At 48.3% G+C, this 20,002-nt stretch overlaps 1 long non-coding RNA gene across 1 annotated transcript; it reads left to right on the top strand.

Annotated features, from left to right (window-relative positions):
• Positions 1–676: 676 nt before the first annotated feature.
• Positions 677–16,590, top strand: LOC134521963 (uncharacterized). Its single transcript, XR_010072914.1, has 6 exons — positions 677–784; positions 9,745–9,870; positions 10,513–10,652; positions 12,979–13,172; positions 14,638–14,751; positions 15,755–16,590. It is a non-coding gene; the product is annotated as an uncharacterized LOC134521963 (long non-coding RNA).
• The last annotated feature ends 3,412 nt before the right edge of the window (positions 16,591–20,002 follow it).

The following is a 20,002-nucleotide window of genomic DNA, read 5'->3' as shown; positions in this document are numbered from 1 at the left end:
CCAGCTCCCACTTAATTAAACACATCATATATGTTTTCCTTGTGAAAAGTCTGATTTCACTTTTGACTTTTGATGGAGACCGTCACCTCCGGATAGCGTCTCCTTCCCCTCTGCCTAATTGGAGTTGTGTGTATAACTGGAAGGATTTCAGAGAAACTGTCAACAGTACCCTGGGGCTAAATCTTCCAGCCAGCAGTCTGACTTTGCCTTCCAGGATCCTTCGCTTGCTTTTCGCTTTAAAATTTGTGACATGCGGTAGGACCTCATGCTCCTCCCCAGCACCTCCTAGCATCCACCTCGGTGTCTCATAAAAGACCCCTTCATGTTCTGCCTACAAGTCAGCAAATCTCTGTCGTCATATGCCCGGCTGCTGGTATGCTCCTGCTATTTAAATTCCCATCAGCACAGCAGACCAAAAGTTCTCAACTGAAAATGTACCTTCAGATACAGCCTTCCTGGAGTTGTCCGCTTGCTTTTCCTCAGCTGGAAAGCAGCTTCCTGCTATGTTAATACCAGGCTGTGTTACGCTATTCTGTGCTATGCTAAACTATCCGTTAGGAGAGGAGAGCAAGCAGTCTGAGCTCAGCCGAGTCCCTCGTGCCCTTTTACACTGGCTTTCTGCCTTATATTTTATATATATATTTATATTTTGTGCCTCCAGATTAGAAGCTCTGGCCTCAAACCGCTCCGAGTACGTGCTGTGAGAGCCATGTGGGCAATGAAGACAGTCGCTGAAGCAATTACTGAAGAATTAGTGACTACCCTGGAAGCTTTTGGAAGGCAGGTAAGATCATTGAGCACTACAGAAAGGCAAACACAGTTGTTTTGTTGGGTTTTTTTTTTGAAAAAGAGAAATCAGGGAATTAGAGACCCATCTTCCGAGAAATAAGTCTGAAAAAAAATATTACACGATCAATTTAAAGCAAATAGAAGATAAAAAAGAAAAAAAAAAAAGACGTAGATTTCCCAAGAATAAATCATGCCATCTTACTCTAATTCCCTTCTTTGAGAAAATAATGTCTAGTAGATGAAGAGGAGGCAGCAGATGGGACATATTTTGCTTTAGGAAAGCTTTTGAAACTGTTCCACATGATTCTCTCAGAAGCAGACTAAAGAAATATGCTCCATATCAGTGTGCCCAGTATTTCTGGCTGGGCGAGACACTTACCTTGTTTCTGTATAAGGGAGAGACCATATGTTGCAGCCCTTTCTCTGATGCATAACTGTATTGTGCGAATGTACAAAAGCCAGTGCTTCCTGGGGCAGTGAGATTTATTGCATATGTGCAGACAGATTCACATACTGCCACGATCAGAGGCACTAAGTGGGCTCCCAGCAAAGATGGCCCGCGGCGTACTCAAAATAGTCCATCCGGCGGGCAGCCCTTCTCCCTGCGGACTCTGGTCTGGACGCAGAAAGGAATAAGAGAGACCACAGCCAAATTCCTTGTCCTGGCAGGCCCTGTGTGGTTCGTAGCTCGAGGTTCGTCATTTAGAAGGTATGCGATATTCCTGCAATGTGGGTGGCAATGGTGCACTGTCAGACTGGGAGGTTATTTTGACCGGAGTCCTGCTGGCGTATGTCCTGGGCCCAGTTCTATTCAGTTTTTTAATTAATGACCTATATGATTTAACAAAGAACTCGCTCATAAAATTTGTGGATAAACCAGGATGCGCTTTTGAAGGTCAGGATCAGACTTCTAATGATCTTGGGGAAACTGGAGAAAATGATCCAGAAACCCACGGTACGAAATAAAAAGAAACGCAAAATGTGCCACATTTATGAAAGAGGAAACAAATAGGAAAATATAAGAAAAGGTATAACTGACTGCCTGAAGCATGCCAGGAAAAGACCTGGGAATTAGAGGAAATAAAAAATTAAACATGAGTGGGCAATCACAAAAGTCTCATACTGGGAGGTGTTAATGAAACGTATTATTAAAACACGGGAGGAAGTCTCATTTTCTGCAGTGCTGTTGAGGGCTTTGCTGGACTTTTCTGTCTTTGTGAATGGTGTGGGTACTGACGACAGAGGAACGAGTAGGAAAGAAATTTTGAAAGTGGAATCACAGCGTTATAAATTGTCACGGTACCAGGCAAGCAGATTCTCAGCCGTTGGTGAGGTAGTTTTTACAAGAGAGATAAGCCATATAAATCAACGTGCAACTAAATTGCAAACTAGGTTTTAACATTCAAAAGCAATGAGGTATTTTTATAGCTGACAGTTGTGGAAACTCACCAAATATGCAACAGCGCATGGTTCGAGATCGCAACTCCCCTTCAAAAGAAATAAGAAAACTCTTGTAATTTAGAAAAATGGAAGGAACTGAAATCAATAACATTGAGGAAGGAAATAGCAAAGAATGGTCTCAGCAATTAAAGTCCCAGCTAAGCAGGCCCCATGAAAAATGGGCAACCAGATCAATAAAAAATGTAGAAATATATCTATACAAATGCTGCAACTCTGAAGCCTAAAAGAGGTGAACTAGAATGTCTGATTTTAGAGGAAGTTATTGACATAATAAATGCCTCAGAAACTTGGCAGAAGGGTAGGAAACTGTAATAATAGGGAACAAATTATAGAGGAAGGCTGGAAAGGGGTACATTAGTGGTGAAGCAGTGGAGAGTATGAGGAATTGTCCCTAAATGAAGTTTCAGCAGAGGACATTTTGGAACGAATCAATAAAATGAACAGTAAGAAAGCACCGAGATAAGATGATACTCAATCAAGAGTTCTGAAAGACCTCAAACACTAGATTAAGAGAAAGCTAAATGTAGCATGAAGAGTGTCATTTAAGTTGACCACACTGCAAGAAGGATGGAAAGTGGCAAATGTGTCTTCAGCCTTGAGAAAAAGGACTCCAGGACAAATGTGGAATACCACACGTCAGTAAATCTCACTTCCAAACTGAATAAGTGGGTAAAAACTACAATAATAAAGAAGAGAACCAGTAGACAATTTCATAAATGTGATTTATTTGGAAAAAGTCATTACGGTTCTTGCAGAGGGAGACCATGTCTCATAAATCTGTTTGAACTCTTTGAAGATGTCAACAAGCTTGTAGGTAAGGCTGATCTAGTTGATAAAGTGTGTACGGACTTCCAAACAAATGTCAATAAGTCTTCCTGCAAAGACTCTTAAAGTAGTTAAGCTGAGATAATAAGATGTCCTCTTGTAAGTAAATAAGGTGGAGACAAAATGGGACAAAAAGTGGGAGAAAAGATCAGTTTTCCCAGTGAAAGGAGCTCTACAGCTTAGTCACGCAACTGTTTGATTTAGGAGCTGTGCTTTTCAATATCCTTATAAACGGTTTGGAAAGGGGGGCGAATACTGCAATGACGAGGTTTGTGGGTGACACAAAATTAGCTGAGATCGTCAAATCTGACCCTGAGAAGAGAGGCAGATGGTTCTCATGGCAGTGAGTGACTGTGTCAGAAATGGCATGTCAAAGTCAATGCTAATAAATGCAAAGTAGTTTGTCCGAGACTATACATATTCAATTATATACTATATTTATTCAATTACGGGTTGAACATTACGTTATTATCACTCAGAAATAGAGTTGCTGCAGGATAACTCTGCGAAAACATTGGTGCAGTGACCACAGCAATGAAAAATTCGAACTGAATGAGAGAAATTTTTAGAAAAGGAAAAAAGGAAAAGAGAAACACGATTATGTGATTATGTCACGGTATAAATGTTTGGCAAACCCACGTATTGATTAATATGTGCAGTTCTGTTCATCCTGTCTCATAAAGAATAAAATAGAACTAAAAAGGATGGGTGGGAGTTATTTAGCTCAGAGGTTTAGGCACCTAAATTTAGCTTTCTACCGGTAGGTGTCAATCTATGAGGTAGATATCTAAACTCCAACACTGAATTGAAGCTTTTTAATCTGAATTCCACCCACAAAAACTGGATGAGGACAGAATGGTTTTCACGTCAGAACAGAGGAAATGGGCATGGGACAGAGATCTTGAGATCCCCTAGCAAGCTGGGGGAAAACGGAGGAGGGGATGGCTATTCTTTTTAAGAATAGGAGAAGCTAACGATAGCCCAGGAAATTATTAGGCATCGGGTCTAAACCAGAAAGTCATACATTCTCATATAACGTATAATTAAATTGTAGAACTTATTGCCAGAGTCTGTTGTGTAGGTCAAAAGTATAAATGAATTAAGAATTTCTGGAAGGCTGATGGGAAGTCAGTGTCCTGCCAAAAAGAATTACGAAAGCCCATTCAGCTGTCAAAAGCCAGGTAGAGGTACATGGGAAGGACTCCGAGGCAGCTAAGTAGGACAATAAAGGTAATTTCTAGGCCAGAACAGAGATCGTGAGTGAGAAACTGCTGTGCACCCTGCCGATAGTTGTTCTTGTGGTCAGTAGGACACCATGAAGGGAGAACCGCTGCCGGGATCTCAGGTGTAGGAATTGTGGTAGACTCCAATGCAGACTTTGGGGAAAGAAGGGGGAAAGGCAGGGAGAGAAATCCTGTGCAGAAATTATAGAAAACGAGTGAGACTGATGACAGCCATAAAACAATAGCTGTTAGCATGGGTAATATCCAGAAGATGGGAACAAGAAGCGGTGTTCGGAGCTCATGGTCTTCAGCACCTCAGAGTTGACTGGCTGAAGAAAATCCTGGAAGCCACGAGCAGTCGAGCTGTTCCCAGGGCTTGCGGCTGGTTATGCTGCTGCCTGGGGCTTCAAATGGAGGTACTACGACTCACTTGCTAAATCTAGTCTTCGCTAAAGCAATGCTCTAGTGGTTCTTGAAGACTTAAATTGCCAACAATCACATTCAGCTCAGGTCCAAACTCCCTGCAGGACCAGCGGTATTTCAGTCATTACCAAAGTTGCAGGTGGGATCCAGAAGGCACCCAATAATGACCCAAACAGAGTCAGTTTGGGTGGATTGTCTCAGAGGAATAACTAACAAGACATGCAGGGCTGTGGAGAGCAAGGCTGGAGAACATCTCCAGCTCTCCGATATGGGAGAGGACTGAATTATGAATGTGACTACCACTGCAGATAAGTTTAGTTTAGTATAAAGCTGTGTATAGTGGTCCCAAACTTTCCTCTTTCAATCCTGCTTTCATTTTCCATTTTGTTTGGGTGTATTTTCAGCCTTCGTTTTGTGCTTTAGAAAAAGGCTTGTTTCTGTTTTGAGTTACTCCGCCGGCTGGCTGTCCCCAGGGGATTTCCCCCTGTCTCTTAAACGGTTGCAGGTATTTTCTGTGTGCGCAGGCAACGGTGAATTGGGCTCCGCAGACTTCAGAAGGACTCGGAGTACTCTGCAAAGCAGTATTGCTCATGTGCAGGGTGCAAACTCGGGGAATGATGATTTAATTAGGTCGGTAGCACTACTTAAAAGCGAACTTGGAATCTAATGCGGCTGGCTTTAAAACACACTTCAGTATTACATAAGAAGCCCATAATAACATCAGAAGTGAGGGTAAATTCGGTGGTGATTTTTACACCCTTTATTGTAAAGCGTGACGAGCTGCGACATGGTGAAATCCATTAGTACTTTGGGGGTTATTTTTGTTTTTTAAGTTCAGGAACTACTCATTAGTCCTCTTCCAGAACAGCCCAGGGCCCTTATGTCCATGAGCCTGGTAGAAGCACGCTGCAGCTTCCCGCTCCTACAGGAAATTCCTGCTTTATTAAGCACCTCAACCAAAGGCCATGACTACAAGTACGGTTCTTCCAGGGCCAGCATGAGACTTAAGCAGTGGGCACCGGCTTCTGTCCACCGTCTCTTTTGATCATGATTGTCACCGTTTGAGGAACCCACAGCAGTTTATTGTCGTTTAGACAATTATTCTTTCACCCAATGACCCCTCCCCACCTGCGAAGGGGGAACTGGGGGGAAAAAAGGAAACTGGAGGGTCGAAATATAAACAGATTTGATAGGATAAGGCTAGATAATTCCCATCAATAACACCACAGAACCAGTACTGGTCCCCGTACCAATATAAAATAGACAAGGACTATGCCCAGCCCATCCCACCAGCAGGAGCCGTGCACTCCCCGCAGGGACAGCCAAGGTGGGACCCTGCGAGCGCTGCGGCTGCGGGAGGAAGGGAAGGGCTCAGGGCTCCGGCACCGGGGCGAGGAGTGCTCAGGATGGCAGCCAGCAAGGGGGGGAGGGAGAGAGAGAGAGAGAGAGAGAGCTCCTCAGCAAACTTTCCAATTTCTACTGAATGTGCCATTCCTGGTATGAAATAACCCTGTTGGCAGCTTGGGTCAAGTGCCCGGGTCTCGCTGCTCCTCGTCCCTGCACCTGGGGAGCTCGAAAACACTGAGACCTTGAAACCCACGCACCAGAGCTGGCTGGAAAGTAAATATTTTCACAAATTTGGACACTAGAGTCTTCTAGCAGTGCAGTTTTCCCAAGGATTAGAAGAGATCTTACCGGAAAGTAAAATTTCTGAAAGAGAAATTAGTTTTGTGTCGCTCAAACCAGGTCAACGATGAGGCTGCCCAGGAACCCGGGGCAGAGAACCGGGCTGCCTGAAAAACACTTTTCCCAAAACAGGGCTGTTCTTACCTGGGACCCACCTTGATCCACTTTCATATGTAGCCCCGACACAGTTGTAGTGTCACAGCCGTGGGGCTGTCACAGGCGCTTCTTAGGCTGGCACGGCCTCTGAAAGGAAAAGATTTGTAATTACACGCAAAAAGAGAGAGTGCTCTGAGTAATCTCAGAGATTTGGTATGCATATGTATGTTCTTCAGTCTCTGGATAGGGATGATCTGCTTTACATGAGTACTTGTCACCATGGCAGGACTTTGAGCTTACCGCCTGATGCTCCGTTTGAATTCTGTGACCGCAGGACTGTTCCTCGCGTTTCTGACCTAGAAAATATTTACTTTTTTTTCTTTTTTTTTTTTTCTTTTTTTTTTTTTAATAAATCAGAACTGCTGTCCCTGGAAAAGTTTAATAAGGTATTTTGCTGCCTGTCAGGGAGTTGGTAATGGAAATCAGGGTCAAAATGGTAGCGTGGTTCTGGACTTAATTAGAGAGGCTGCTTTTTTGGGGAGAAGTCATTTAAAAGAGTTGGACGCTGGGGAATTTTCTGCCTTGAGTTAAGAAGAAAACAGCTTTAAAACTTGTTTCTCTGTTTCCTAGAAAATGAGTTTTCTACACGGTTTTGGAACGTTCAGCCAAACGCCTCTGTTTTTCCATGATGTATTTCACAACATATTTGTTACGTCCAGACATAGAATGTTAGAATTAATCAAAACTGAAATATTTATGGAGAAAGCCATTTCACGTCCATCTCTGTCATGAGACTGGCTGCTCTGATAGGGATTAGAGGTTGTTACACTAATGACTTAGACTTTTGTCTCATTGCCAGAGCAGTTTCCCAATTTAGAACCTTTTCTCCTGATTAATATTTGTATTCCTCCCACAATTCCTCTTCTTATAGGAACTCGTACTGGGAATTATTCCAGACCTACATAATGTGTCTGAAATCTTTTTATCCCTCTGTTTGCTGATCAGTGGAAAGGATTTTAATGCCAGGTTAGGTAATCGAGATAAATCCTAACTTCATCTAACTTTATCCCTCGACCATGTCTTGGATATTCTAGAAACATTTTTTGTGATCCATAAATAAATTCACATAGGATTTTGATTAATCTTTTTTTTTTTTTTTCTCTTCTTTTTTTTTCCGGTGGAGCCTCATTACATTAAATGGGAGATCAAAGAGAGTGTATTACAACTTCCACTATGCACTAGCTTGTTTAGTGCGACACTTTTTTTGGGGGGGTTGAAAACATCAGTAAGTTCCAAAGACAAAGTTTGGTGCGCAGCTGGGCGTGTATAATGTATTTTGGTATTATCCTGAAGCAAAAATGACTTCTAGTAGCCGATAATGCTTTCTAGCCCCGTTCAGTCGTTTGAATTAGCATACATAGTGGTGCAAAGTATGCACTGATTTAATTCACTTCACTTCTAACTGCAACTTGTGACAAGGAAGAGGGACTCAAGCTTGTTTAAGTCGGTCTCTCGCTGGCATTTGAAGCCAGCCAAGGCGCGGATGCCTGTGCGCTCTGGGAGAGGTAGGGCTCCTGAGAGCCACATCGCAGCGCCGCGCTCCTGAGTGCTGCTCCCTGAGCTTCTCTGTGCCCATCTGGGACGTTGCATGGCCACAAGCCAGCCACTTCTCACGCACAGTCACCGGCAGAAGTAGACATCTAAGGAAAAAGCTTCACAAAAAGCTACATCCTGGTTAGAAAGCTACCTGACCTTGCGCATGGTAAGGGAGCTGGGCTTGCGCCCGCATCTCTTTATCCTTTTGCATTTGATTGTCTTAACTCCAGCAGGTTTCAAGCTAGCCTTCTGCTTCAAAGTTTTCTTACCAAGAGGAAAACTTTGGTCTGAGTGACTGCTGAGTGACAGCTCTGTACCTCAGAGCTATCAGGTTAAATCATAGAATCACAGAATGGTTTGGGTTGGAAGGCACCTTAAAGCCCAGCCGGTGCCACCCCCTGCCCTGGGCAGGGACACCTCCCACCAGCCCAGGTTACTCCAAGCCCCGTCCAACCTGGCCTTGAACCCCTCCAGGGATGGGGCAGCCACAGCTTCTCTGGGCAACCTGGGCCGGGGGCTCACCACCCTCACAGTAAATGAGCCTGGGAAAGATGGTGGCTCCAGTTCATTAGGAGAACTGGACTCCGTGTTACCCTTGACCGTCCTAACAATAGATGGGATGGAAAAAACCCCTCCCTTGCTTTGACCCAGAGTTGCTCTTTCCTCTGATGGTTCATTGATTCCCTTTGCTTCCCTTCTCATTTAATAGATTTTTATAAGTTGGGCATTTACAGATCTGCTGCTATTAACATTCAACGTTAGTGGACCCGAGAGCTTCTCTGCCAACTATGCTGGAGCTTCTGAGCCTGCTGATTTAAAAATGTTCATTGTTGATAGATTCTAACATCTCTCACAGTTACTAATAGACTGGAAAGTATTTCATCATCTTCAAGCAATGAAAGCAAATCATCCTTCTTTCCAAATACCGAATAAAAGTCTGTTTGAACACTTCTGCGTTTTCTGCATAATCCTTCACAATTCTCCTGTCTGCACCGAGCAGTGACCCCGTACTGTTGCTAGGATTTCTTTTGCAAACACAACTTTCTTGCGCTAAGCTCTGTCAGCCATGGATTTTATTCTGAGGTTTCTTTGTTTCGTGCTTCTGTTCATGTAGGTCAGGAGTTTTCCTGGCTATTGATTTACAACTAGTTATATGCAGTACTAGTGTCTGACATTTCTGTCTTTGTTTTTCTTTGCTGATATCACTACCAAGCTTTAACCACGCGAGTCAATTGTTTTAAGACTTCCTGTTGAGTGTCTGACTCAGGTCTGATATTTTTCACGTTTTTCAAAGTGTCAGGTAAAATGGCAAAAGGATTAGGAAAAAGATATCATTTTTCCAGTGTTTTAAATGCATACATATATCTTTGTAATATATGTTTAATATGGAATATATATAATATATATAAAAATAAAACCCCCAACACTAATGCCATATAGTCTACTTTTGACAAGCTGGCTTCTTAATATTTAAATTCAGGGCTTGAAATTTAGGAAAGGAATAACCCCGGTGAAAGAAAGATGTGCATTTTTTTCTTTGGTTTTCTTTGAAATCTGACATGTTCCGAGTCTCTCACCGTGTCAGTCTACGTATGTTCAGCTGAGACTTGCCAGCGTTCAGCTCTGTATTCCATGTATTCCGCAGAGACCTTCTCCAACAACAAGCACCGCTTCTGGCTTCAGGCGTGAGCAGGATTTTACCTGTGGCGCACAGAAGAGCCGGTACGTGCCGGCAGACCTCAGAAGCAAGGCAGGTGGAAGGACTTAGAAGGTAAGCAGGTGTAAGGTGGGAAGAGGAGTAAAAATAGCTGGCCAGGCACAGGTGGGGCCAGGGAAAGTCTACAGGATAGAGGTGGGAAGATCGGTGCTCGTCCAAGTTTGTTGGACTGGAGCCCAGCACCGTGCGGTGCCTCCTGTGCAGGGCTGGCAGCAAATATGTGAAACCACCAGCACAGCATGTGCGTTCAGACTCAGTCTACTTAAGGCCTTTATAAAGGATGACAACATAGGATCACAGAATGGTTTGGGTTGGAAGGGACCTTAAAGCCTGGGCAGGGACACCTCCCACCAGCCCAGGTTGGTGGGAGCCCCGTCCAACCTGCCCTTGAACCCCTCCAGGGATGGGGCAGCCACAGCTTCTCTGGGCAACCTGGGCCAGGGGCTCACCACCCTCACAGCAAACAATTTCTGCCTCAGATCTCATCTAAATCTCCCCTCTTCCAGTTTAAACCCCTTCCCCCTCGTCCCATGGCTCCCCTCCCTGATCCAGAGTCCCTGCCCAGCTTTCCTGGAGCCCCTTTAGGGCCTGGAAGGGGCTCCAGGGTCTCCCCGGAGCCTTCTCTTCTCCAGGCTGAACAACCTCAACTCTCTCAGCCTGTCCTCAAGGATCTGACCATTACCTCATTATTTGTAGATACCAGGGCACAGAAGGGGATGAGGAGAGCAGAATGCTGTCGTCTTCAGCAGCAGTGTCTGGGGAAGAGCTCTGTCCTGGCAGGACTACCTGTACTCCATCTGGAGAGGCATCTCGATACCACATCGGCGGAGCTGGAGGTAAGGCAAGCAGTAAAAGGGGGCTTACAGATGCAGCCTGACCACCGCAGTTCAGGTGGCAAATCCGCCCTCTCTTTTAAAAGCTATTCATTCTTCCCAGGCTCTCGTACCCCAGACTCATCACCGTATGTCAGAGATCCTCGTTCCTTTATCAAAGCCGTTATCTCTTGTTCACACCAGCCTCCTCACGGCACGATGCCGTCCCTGGATGGAGTACATGGGCAGGTCAACATGCAGAATACATACATGCAGAGAGACATGTATGCAGCTGCTCCTATGTGGACTAACAAAGCCCTGCCGTCGTGCTGTATTGTCTCCCTCTGTTTGCTTGTGTTTGCTTTGGACTGTGAATTTCGGTGACCACAGGCTATTAACTGACAATCCAGAAAATTAGCTAGGAAAAGAATATATATTTATCCTCTGCTGCAAAGTTTTTCCCATCGCACACACTACAGGTCACAAGATGTGAGCAGAGAGAGTCTGTGGCCCTTTGATTTGCCTGAGTAGGATGAGCTTTGTGTTCTTTGTACCTTAAAGCCCAGTGGCTTTCTTCTCTCATAACTACAGTTACGGCACGTCCAATCTGAAGGGCTTTTCCTTAGTGAACCTTTCTCTTGTACTCGCACCGCTGTATCTCTTCATTTTCATTATGAGCAGATGGAGCATGAGTCCCAGGCCTTTCCTTTCCATCCTTCCTGCCAAGAGATCTCTGGTGCCTAGGCATCTTTTGAGGACACTTAATCTTGCGCTACTTTTCTTCCAGTGATTTTGATGAATTTTATCCATGTACATGAAATTATTTTGTGAGTGACACTTTCCGTTAAGAAAATTATGTTGAAAGTTGGGTTTAGTAACCTGATTCCAGCGAAATCATTTCATGCTCCTTTTTTTTTTTTTTTTTCCAAATTTGAACTTCATTATTATTTTTCTGTAATCCACTTTTAATTGTAAGTACCCAGCATTCTGCTAGTTCGCGCGGCACCAAATGACACAAGGTTGCTCTGGAGTGCTCCAGCGAGCGTCTTCTGGGGAATATTGAAATTCCATGGAAACTACATGAGGACCATTATCTGAAACAGCCTCTTCAGGCAAACCATATGGGGTGAAATATTCTGCACTGCTTCGATAATCCAAGCACAGATACGTTCACTGGTAACTCTGCAGTAAGCATCACTCCTTTGCTTTGTCTGTGCGGTATTAATGAGCCATTTCAATAGACAGCAGGTTTCGTCTATATTTGCTGCATATTCATGCTGCTTCCTTCGAGTCCTTACGAAACTCTTTCCACTGGATTAACTAGAAAGTCTCAGTTATTCCGTCAAGTGCTGGGGTACCAAAGACATGGACCATCCTGCCCTTTCCAGTTTTGGCTAATATTTGGAAGAGAGACAGTTGTTCTGGGCGGCGCTGCCTTTGCTGAGCCTTCCTCCAGTGCTGCTGCTTCCAGCACTGTTTGCTGGAACCGGCTGCTTCTTTCTGGGCACGTAAAACCTCCTTATTGCTTTCTGGTTCACCTGTCATACAGGGGTTGTGGTTGTTAGCAAGCAATGGAGCCTTAAGACACTCTTTGCAGACGGGCACACACTATTAAGGTGGAGGAGTGAGAACATGCAAAACCCAGAACAGGGAGCACAGAGGGAAGAGTCGTACGTTTTGACTAGGCTGATTTGTGCTGTGCCCGTAAGCATCTCTCTGTGATGCTGTCGTGATACGGCCAGGGGAGCTGAAACGCCCCAGACGTTGGTCTGGGTACCTACAGAGCCTTCCCGTGCATGAATACGGCATTTTCCACGGGGCGGAAAAATTAAAAAATAAAAATAAAAATCATACACAAGTTTTGAAAACCGTCGTGCACACAGGAGCCTCTGGGGGGGCACTGAAAGCCAAACACAGGGCTCTAGTTAGTACTGCAAGCCACGCGGAAGGCTTCAGGGGGCACCAGAAGTCACTTCAAATTTAAGAAATACTTTAAATTACTTCCTTTTCTCTTTGTCAGCATTCAGAAACACAATCCTTCCTTAATCTTAGTGCCTGGTTCTGATAGCTACGCGGAGCTTAACCTGGACAGCAGCTTAAAAAAAAATAAACAAATTGAATAGTAAGGTTACTTACAGGTCTTCCTACGGAAAGACACACCGCAGATCTTGAACTAACCACTTCCCAAGCAGGGGAACTTACATATTTAAACAGAACCACGAGGCTAATTAAAAGAGACTGGAGGTTGCCAGCACCAAACTAGATTGGCTGAGGTGCTGGTAGGTTTGGAGGGGGGAAGAATTGTTTGGTTTTTTTTTTTTTTTTTTAATTTCAACCTTTTTTTTTAAAGCTACATCTGTTTCACCAAAAAAGAGGAGAAAGCCAGCACATGATTTATCCAGCAGGATGGAGCCAGCGGTGCTGTGGCTCGGGGGAGGCGAGGGGCAGCAGCCGAGGGCTGGAGGTGGAACCCCATCCTGGAGCCGAGTCTGTTGCGGTGATTGTGCCGGGGCTGTGCCTCTGGGGCTGGCGGAAGAGCTACAGGTGAGGGGTGTTTTTCCTTCTTTTTTTTTTTTTGGAACAATCTTTTGAAGGGAAAGAGCACAGACTAACGAATAGCACAGACGTCTGTAAGTCTGTCCTGCACCCTTTCAAGTCCTTGTATATGTTGTTAGAAGCAAGTTTTATTGTATCGCCTTTTCTGTAAAAAATGAAACGATAGCATCGCGCTGTCTCGCCTCCGAGGCCTTGCTGGCCGGCCTCTTTGCTCACATCAATCGATGCCCTGCCCCGAGTTCCCACTATCCCTCCGGAGCAGGTACATCATCAGGTGCTGTGCTGATCATTTTCTTTCTGTCTCTGGAAAATGCAATAATTTTAAGTATCTCCCCTTGGAGCTGGAGCAGCTTCTCTGTTCCCAGGGGCAGACGTCCCTCTGCCTTGGCGCAGGCTCTTCCCAAAGGGCTGCCGGGATGGAGGGCACCCCCAAAAGTCTTTTGCATCCTGTGCTGCGATGTCAGACACGCTCTCCCTGCCTGAGGCTCTTTGGTCCCCTCACCTTTTTCTCCGGGGTTTGTCTTTAGGCGCTGCGGAGCTGCCTGGTCTCCGCAGCATGCTTGAGACGTGCTGGTGCAGAGCGTGGCGGGCTGCGGTGACAGGGTTTCGGGGGGCTGCGAAGAGATCCCTGCTGTATTACTCTGCCAGCTTAACTCAGGAGATGGGGTTTCGTTCCTCGGCGTGTGATTGCTTGGTTCCCCGTGAAGGTCTGTGGGCATCTTTGGATTGCAGGGGTATGTGGCAGAGAGGAGGGCGGATGAGCAGACGTGGGGATGCCTGTGTCACCGGGAGCGCTTGCACCAGGAGCATCAGCCCCTGCCCCAAAAAGGGCTGTGGGTCCGGTTCCCGAGATGGGAATGGAGCCACCACGGGCAGCATTGCGCTGGGGTGGGAGAGCTCCTGCTTGCTGGGGCTGAACCTGGAGCACCCGGTGCCCATCTCCTGTGCTGGTGAGCGGAGACCCCACAGAGGGTGGCTGGAAGGGGGGAGCCTGTGGGCACAAGGGTGCTGATAGCTGGCGAGGATCCCTGTGTGAGGGCTTGAGATGTGCTGCTGCTGGCCCTTGCATGAAAATCCTCCCTCAAGGGTGACTTCTGGAAGAAAAGGAGAGATAAAAAGTCTGTGCCTGTTCCTCTCCTGGTATGGGGGTGATCTGGGGTCCCTGCACACATGCCCCATGGGTCTGGGGCAGGGTGCATGGTGGGCCCGTAGCTCTGCACAGGGTACAAGAGACGTGCCATCAGACGGGACATGGTACATGCTGTTCCCCATCAGGGAAGGTATTTGGGGAAGCTGCTGGGATTTTGGGCTCTTCCCCGGCAGTGAGCCAGTTCCCAAATAGCATTTGTTAGGTTGGAGTTTGCAGGGCAGGAGACTGACCTGGGGTGATGGAGAGACCTGTGTTGGTCTGATTGTATCCTCATTTACTCACAAGGAGCTTTTCTTTCAGCAGAGGTGACGCTGTTTTTCTGCAACAAAGGGTCAGAAGTCCCTGGTGAGGAGCACAGCCCGGACGATATGGGGAGCACAGGAGGATGCGGGCACAGGAGAAGATGTCAGATAAGTGGTGAGTGACCAAAGCTAAAGCCCAAGGAGGCTTTGGGGGCCTGTGGTGGGTGGGTTGAGCCTGGAAGGTCCAGGCAGGGCAACCTGGAGGGGATCCCTTAGTGCTAGCCAGAGGCACGGTGATCTGCAAGGCCCCCCATGAGCTGGTGGTGGTGGTGGGCTGTTTTCAGGGCTTTACAGTCAAAGCACAGAGTGCTGCGCTGCGGAGGCAGGAACTGGACCATGCTCTCCCCGTGGGAAAGGCTGATGGGGGTCGAACAAGCAGGAGCACAGTTAAATGTGAGCTGAGGAGTTTGTTTCCCAGTCGCTGTTTGAGAGGAACATCCAGAGGGCCTACACAGGGGGGCTGCCCTCCAGGGGGTCAGCGGCTGAGCTGAGGCTGTTTGGAGCGGGTGGTAGTTGGCTTCTGGACTGAGACCATCTTCATGGTGCTGGGCTTGCCTGTGGTCATGTCTCGTAGGGCTGGCTGGGACGAAAGGTAGCAGCTGGCTCGGCCTTCCCTTGTCAGATGCTCTTCATTGTAGATAAAAGCTTTTTCTGATCATTCTAGTTCCCCTGGCTGGCAAGGGTTTTATAAATGGCAAAGGCTGCCTCCGTGGGTCAGCCCTTGGGGAAGTCTTTCTCATCCATCTACCCCAGGAGTGGGTTGGCAAACCATATTTCCTTTCCTAAATGCGCTGGCAAGAACAAGCATCTCTGTGCTTGAACTACAACCCACTCGAGGTGGCAGTTGTGCTCCTGTGGCTGCCCTGTGCTTCTGGATGAGCTTTGGGAGAGCTTTTGCCTTGCCCAGTTGTGGCTGAAGCTGTAGCTCCTGCTGTGTGTGCAGAAGTGAAGCCCTGGGCTTGGCTGGGGGCTGCTGGAGCAAGGGGGCACAAATCCAGTGCGTGCGTCTGCACGCTTGCCCCTGCCTGGGTGGAAACAGGGGTTTGAGTCCTATTTTTTGTTGAGGAAAAGCAGCTGGAGTTTCTGTTCCTGCTGTTTTCTTTGTTTTCTTTTCCTAGGTGCACATAGCTAAGAATAAGTGCTATTTCACCTCTTGCCCGCCTTCCGCCAACTGCCTGGGGCCAACATTTTAGGCTTCAGCTTGAGCTGCGAAGAGTAAGTGACGTTATTTTCCAGGGACCTTATTTGAAGGAGCAGGAGCCGGATTTTGCCTTCCTTTACTCCTTAAGGAGCTGCCGCAGAAGGAAAGGGCCTGCGTTTGCCCGTTCCCCGCAGCCCTCGCTGGGGAGCCGCGCCACAAGAAGTGCTGAGCAGGAACGAAGCATGCCGGCATCACGCTGGGTTAGTTTTCCTCTTGGAAATAAAACGCGGAGCAAGCCGCAGCTGAGACAAGGTGACTTTTGGTTTATTCAGTGCGTTGTTTGCTTAATCCCCGGTATCAGGGCTCTGGAGCAGACCTTGCCCTGCTCCTCATCCTCAGCTTGTCCCACAGCTCCTGCGTCAGGAGGAGCTTGTTGCTGTGCTGGTGGAGCTAAAAGGCGGCAGCCAACAGCCGTGGCAGTCTTGCTGCAGCGGCTCTTATTTCCTTGCGGTGGGTAAGTGCCAGAAGGGGCTGTTTCTCTGCCTTCGTGGATGCTCCCTTCAGCCCAGCTTGCTCTTTACTCCGCTTCAGCCAAGGGCCCAGCAAACACAGCTCCCGCTGCTGAAGTCCTTGTTCCGATACGCATCATAAACGTTGCCGTTAAACGAAGGGTACGAAGTGTTTATGGGGGGCCGGGTGGGGGGAGAGTAGGGCACCCGGAAAGACAAGGGCACCCCAAGTGAACTGGAAGTTGAACAGCGATGGCTGCGGAGGCTGAGCCGTGTGAGGGCAGAAAACTTGAGGGGCTTTTTTTGCGCCCAGACTATTTACATAGGTCTGGGGAGCAAAGTCTGGCAGCATCGACCGCTCCGCTGGGGCCGTGCCCACCTCTGCACTAAAGTCTCGTCTTGTTACTCTTTAAGAGAAGTCTCCAAAAAGATTTCCTTCACAGGGTGAGTGCGGAGGTGGGCGGCGGGGGGAGGCCCCACCGGAGAAGTTGCCAGAGTGGGGCAAGGCCCATTCAGAGGGGCCGAGGCCGGGGGTGATGGTGGCTCCTAGACCTCACCCTGCAGCCCAAATGAGTTGTGTGGGGATCAAAATACCGCTCAGGGCCTCTGCCTCCACACAACCCAGCTTCAGCAGCGATCGCTGCTCTTAAAAGCCCTGGGTGCTGGAGCGGAGTGGGTTAACGGACCGAGTCTGCTTCCCAAAAGGGAATCCCTGTGCAGTTTTTGGGGTTGTTTGGAGTTGGTACAGAAGCAGGCTAACTGCAGCCTGACTCACGGGCAGGACACTGCTCTCCTCGGGGAGCTGGCAACGGGGCAGAAGCACCAAGGCTGTGTCCCTCCAGGATGCTGCTACCGACTAACGCAGCTGAGGTTGAAACACGTCTCTTCTTTCTACCCAATAAGTCTGTTCAGGCTGAATCGCCACTTTGCTCTTGGGAAGAGCTCAAATACAAAACTGCGGGAACGTATTTATGTCTCCTAGTACCTAAATCTCTCAAAGAGGCAGCTGCTGCTTTACCTGCCTCCTCAGGGACAGGCAGCCAGCGCCGGCTGGGAATGCCAGCCAGGCAGGACCACGGAAGCTTCTTCCCCAGGCAGGGATACTGGAGAGAGGGCTGCTTATCCTCTCTGTGGGGCTGCGTGCGTGTCCAGCCTGTCTGGATGGAGTTCTGCCATTGTTTGCCCGGTGTAGGCTGTGCTACGGCTGTGTAGGATGTGAAAACAGCTTCATTGCCCCCATCCTGCCTCTATTCCTCGGGCACCCAGCCCTTGTTCCAGACTGCTCTCAGGAGTGAAGCAAGGAGTGTGTCTCCCATTGCCCAGGCACTGCTGGGAAAAGGCCGTCTGAGGGGCACCAGCAATGCTTCCCTGCTAATAACTGCAGGGAAACCAAAGCAATACAAATAACCTGGCTTTGGCTGCCAAGAACCAGGTAAAGCAAAAAAGCGAAAAGCTGCCATGGAGATTTTGGGGAGTCTTCCCCTCCTCCTCTGCTCTTACACCCAAACAGGGGCTTGCCTCGGGCTCCGATCCTGCAAGGAACCTGCCCTGGCTGGGGGAGGCAGCCCCAGAAAGCAGCATAAGGGATGACTTTTAGGGAGTTTTATTTGTTCTTTGCTTGCTGCTTTCGCTGACCTCCGGTGCTGGGCTCTGCAGTGAGGGTGAGATCCGTACCAGGCAGGACGGGGGCTCCAGGGGGGCCTGGCAGAGAAGGCCACCTCCACAGCAGATGCCCGGAGCCACCAGCCACGCAGCGCTGACACCTGAGATGATGATTTTTAACACGACTGTGTGATTCACTTCGCTGACACCATCTTCCCTCACCGCAGAGCAAAACCCTTCACACCAGAGCAAGCCTCATGCGCCGTCCCCGGGGTGAGTCCTGGTTCCCCTCCCCTGGAGCAGGTCCAGCTCTCACCCTGCCCTTCTGCTTCAGGCCAACTCCTTGGCAAATGGCTTACAAAGATAACGTCCCTGCGTCCTGTCCCCATGCAGGTGGCTGTGAGACCGTGGGTTCTGCCCTTGCCTCGCTGCTCCGTGATGGGACCGATAGTCCTGAGGGCTCCTGGGAGCACCAAAGCACAAGGATTTCCAGGGGCAAGGGGCACCAAAAAGCAGGTTAACAGCCCTGCGGCACCCTGAAAGGCACACCAAGGAGTTGAGGGCACCAGGAAAGAAATAGAGTGGCTTCAGGGGTACCCAAAACCACCCCGAGGGGCATGGTTGGAGCAGAAGGACAAACAGAGCAGCGCTGGTTTCCCTTCTCGCCTCTCCAGCTAGCTGGGGAACCGCAAAAGCAAACCAAGAGGTTTGCGGAATCAGAGGGATGTGGGGCACTGAAAAGCAAAGGGAGGGATTTGAGGGGCTCTGGTGGCACCAAAACCCATATGTAAGAATGTTGGGGAGCACCGTAATAGAACAGAAACCTCTGGGAACGAGGGAGGGGCACTAAAACCAAATGAAGAACACATGTAAGAGACTTGGTTCTTCTTTTTTCAGCAGGAGGCCTATATCTGTCCTTTCGCCTCCGTGCGCTGGCATCCAGGTTTCAGATGAATTTCACGGTGCGTGAGCATCCCGAGAGAATTTCCTTCTTGTTCGCGCTACGGAAGAGAAACGCTCCCGTTTTCCACTCGGATCCTACAATGGCTTGTCAGTGACAAAACATTCCCAAATCCTCTCATTTATCAAATGGCCAATCCTGTTAACAGCTTAAGAAACATAATTACCTGCAATCTCTTCTGCTATTCATTTTATGCCTACACTTCCCTCTCTCTGGCAGCTTACCAGCCGGCAAGTCAAGAGCTGAAGCACGGCTGCAGCCGCGGAGCGCTTCGGCAATGCAATTTCCTCTAATCACCTGCAGGATGATCGCGGGAGTTTTGCCTCCCTGCTTGTAGCAGCAAGAAGCAGGTGAAGGAGGGAGGCGCAGGGCCGAAATCACCATCTTGACACGCCACCGGTTGTGCGTTAGGTTTCCAAGCCATAGCTGGGTTTTTAAGCGCTGTTCCGTCCGCCTGGTGGGGAACATCATTGATGAGGATTGGCTTTTGGGGCACGAGAAATCGCAGAGTTGCTTGTCTGGGAGAGGCAGACGGGCTCCGAGGGAAGCGGCAAGAGAAGCCGGTGCGGGCTTGGGTGCTGGCGACGGCCGCGAGAGCTTCATCAGCAAGAAAGCGGGGCCTGAAACATCGGCGAGGTGGGGAACTAACGGGGAAATCGGCATCAGCTGGAGACCGCGTGAGCTCCTGGTTATTGCGTTGCTAAAACAGGCTCGGTTTATCTCACTTCGCAGTGCGTCTGCCACTGGTGAGAGGCTGCGGGTTGGCTCATTCGGGTCAAATCTCAGGGAGGATTTAGAGGAGCAACGTTTGCAGGCTGGAGATCTACTGGCTTCCTAAATGTCGCTTGCGTACGGGACGGCTTGAGCCGGAGAAACCCCTCGGATCACCGCAGCTTCCCCTACAGCTTTGGGACCAGAAAATTCCCAGGTCTGTCCCTACCCGTGCCGGCTGCTGGGGAAGCTGCCTTTTGTGCCTTAAAATCTTGTACTCGTCTGACATTACCATTGTCCGTTTAACCGGCCAAGACGTGCTTCTGTCTGCTCTCTCTGTTTAGCCCTGCCTTCAGTCCTGAAGGCTTTCTCTTATGCCTACTCTACTCCTCTTTTCAACTCTATCAGCTATTTCGGATCCTTAGCGTTTTGGATAAATGAT

Source organism: Chroicocephalus ridibundus, chromosome 11 (genome assembly GCF_963924245.1).
Source record: "Chroicocephalus ridibundus chromosome 11, bChrRid1.1, whole genome shotgun sequence".
Lineage (NCBI taxonomy): Eukaryota > Metazoa > Chordata > Aves > Charadriiformes > Laridae > Chroicocephalus > Chroicocephalus ridibundus.
This window is presented reverse-complemented; position numbering and strand designations above follow the sequence as displayed.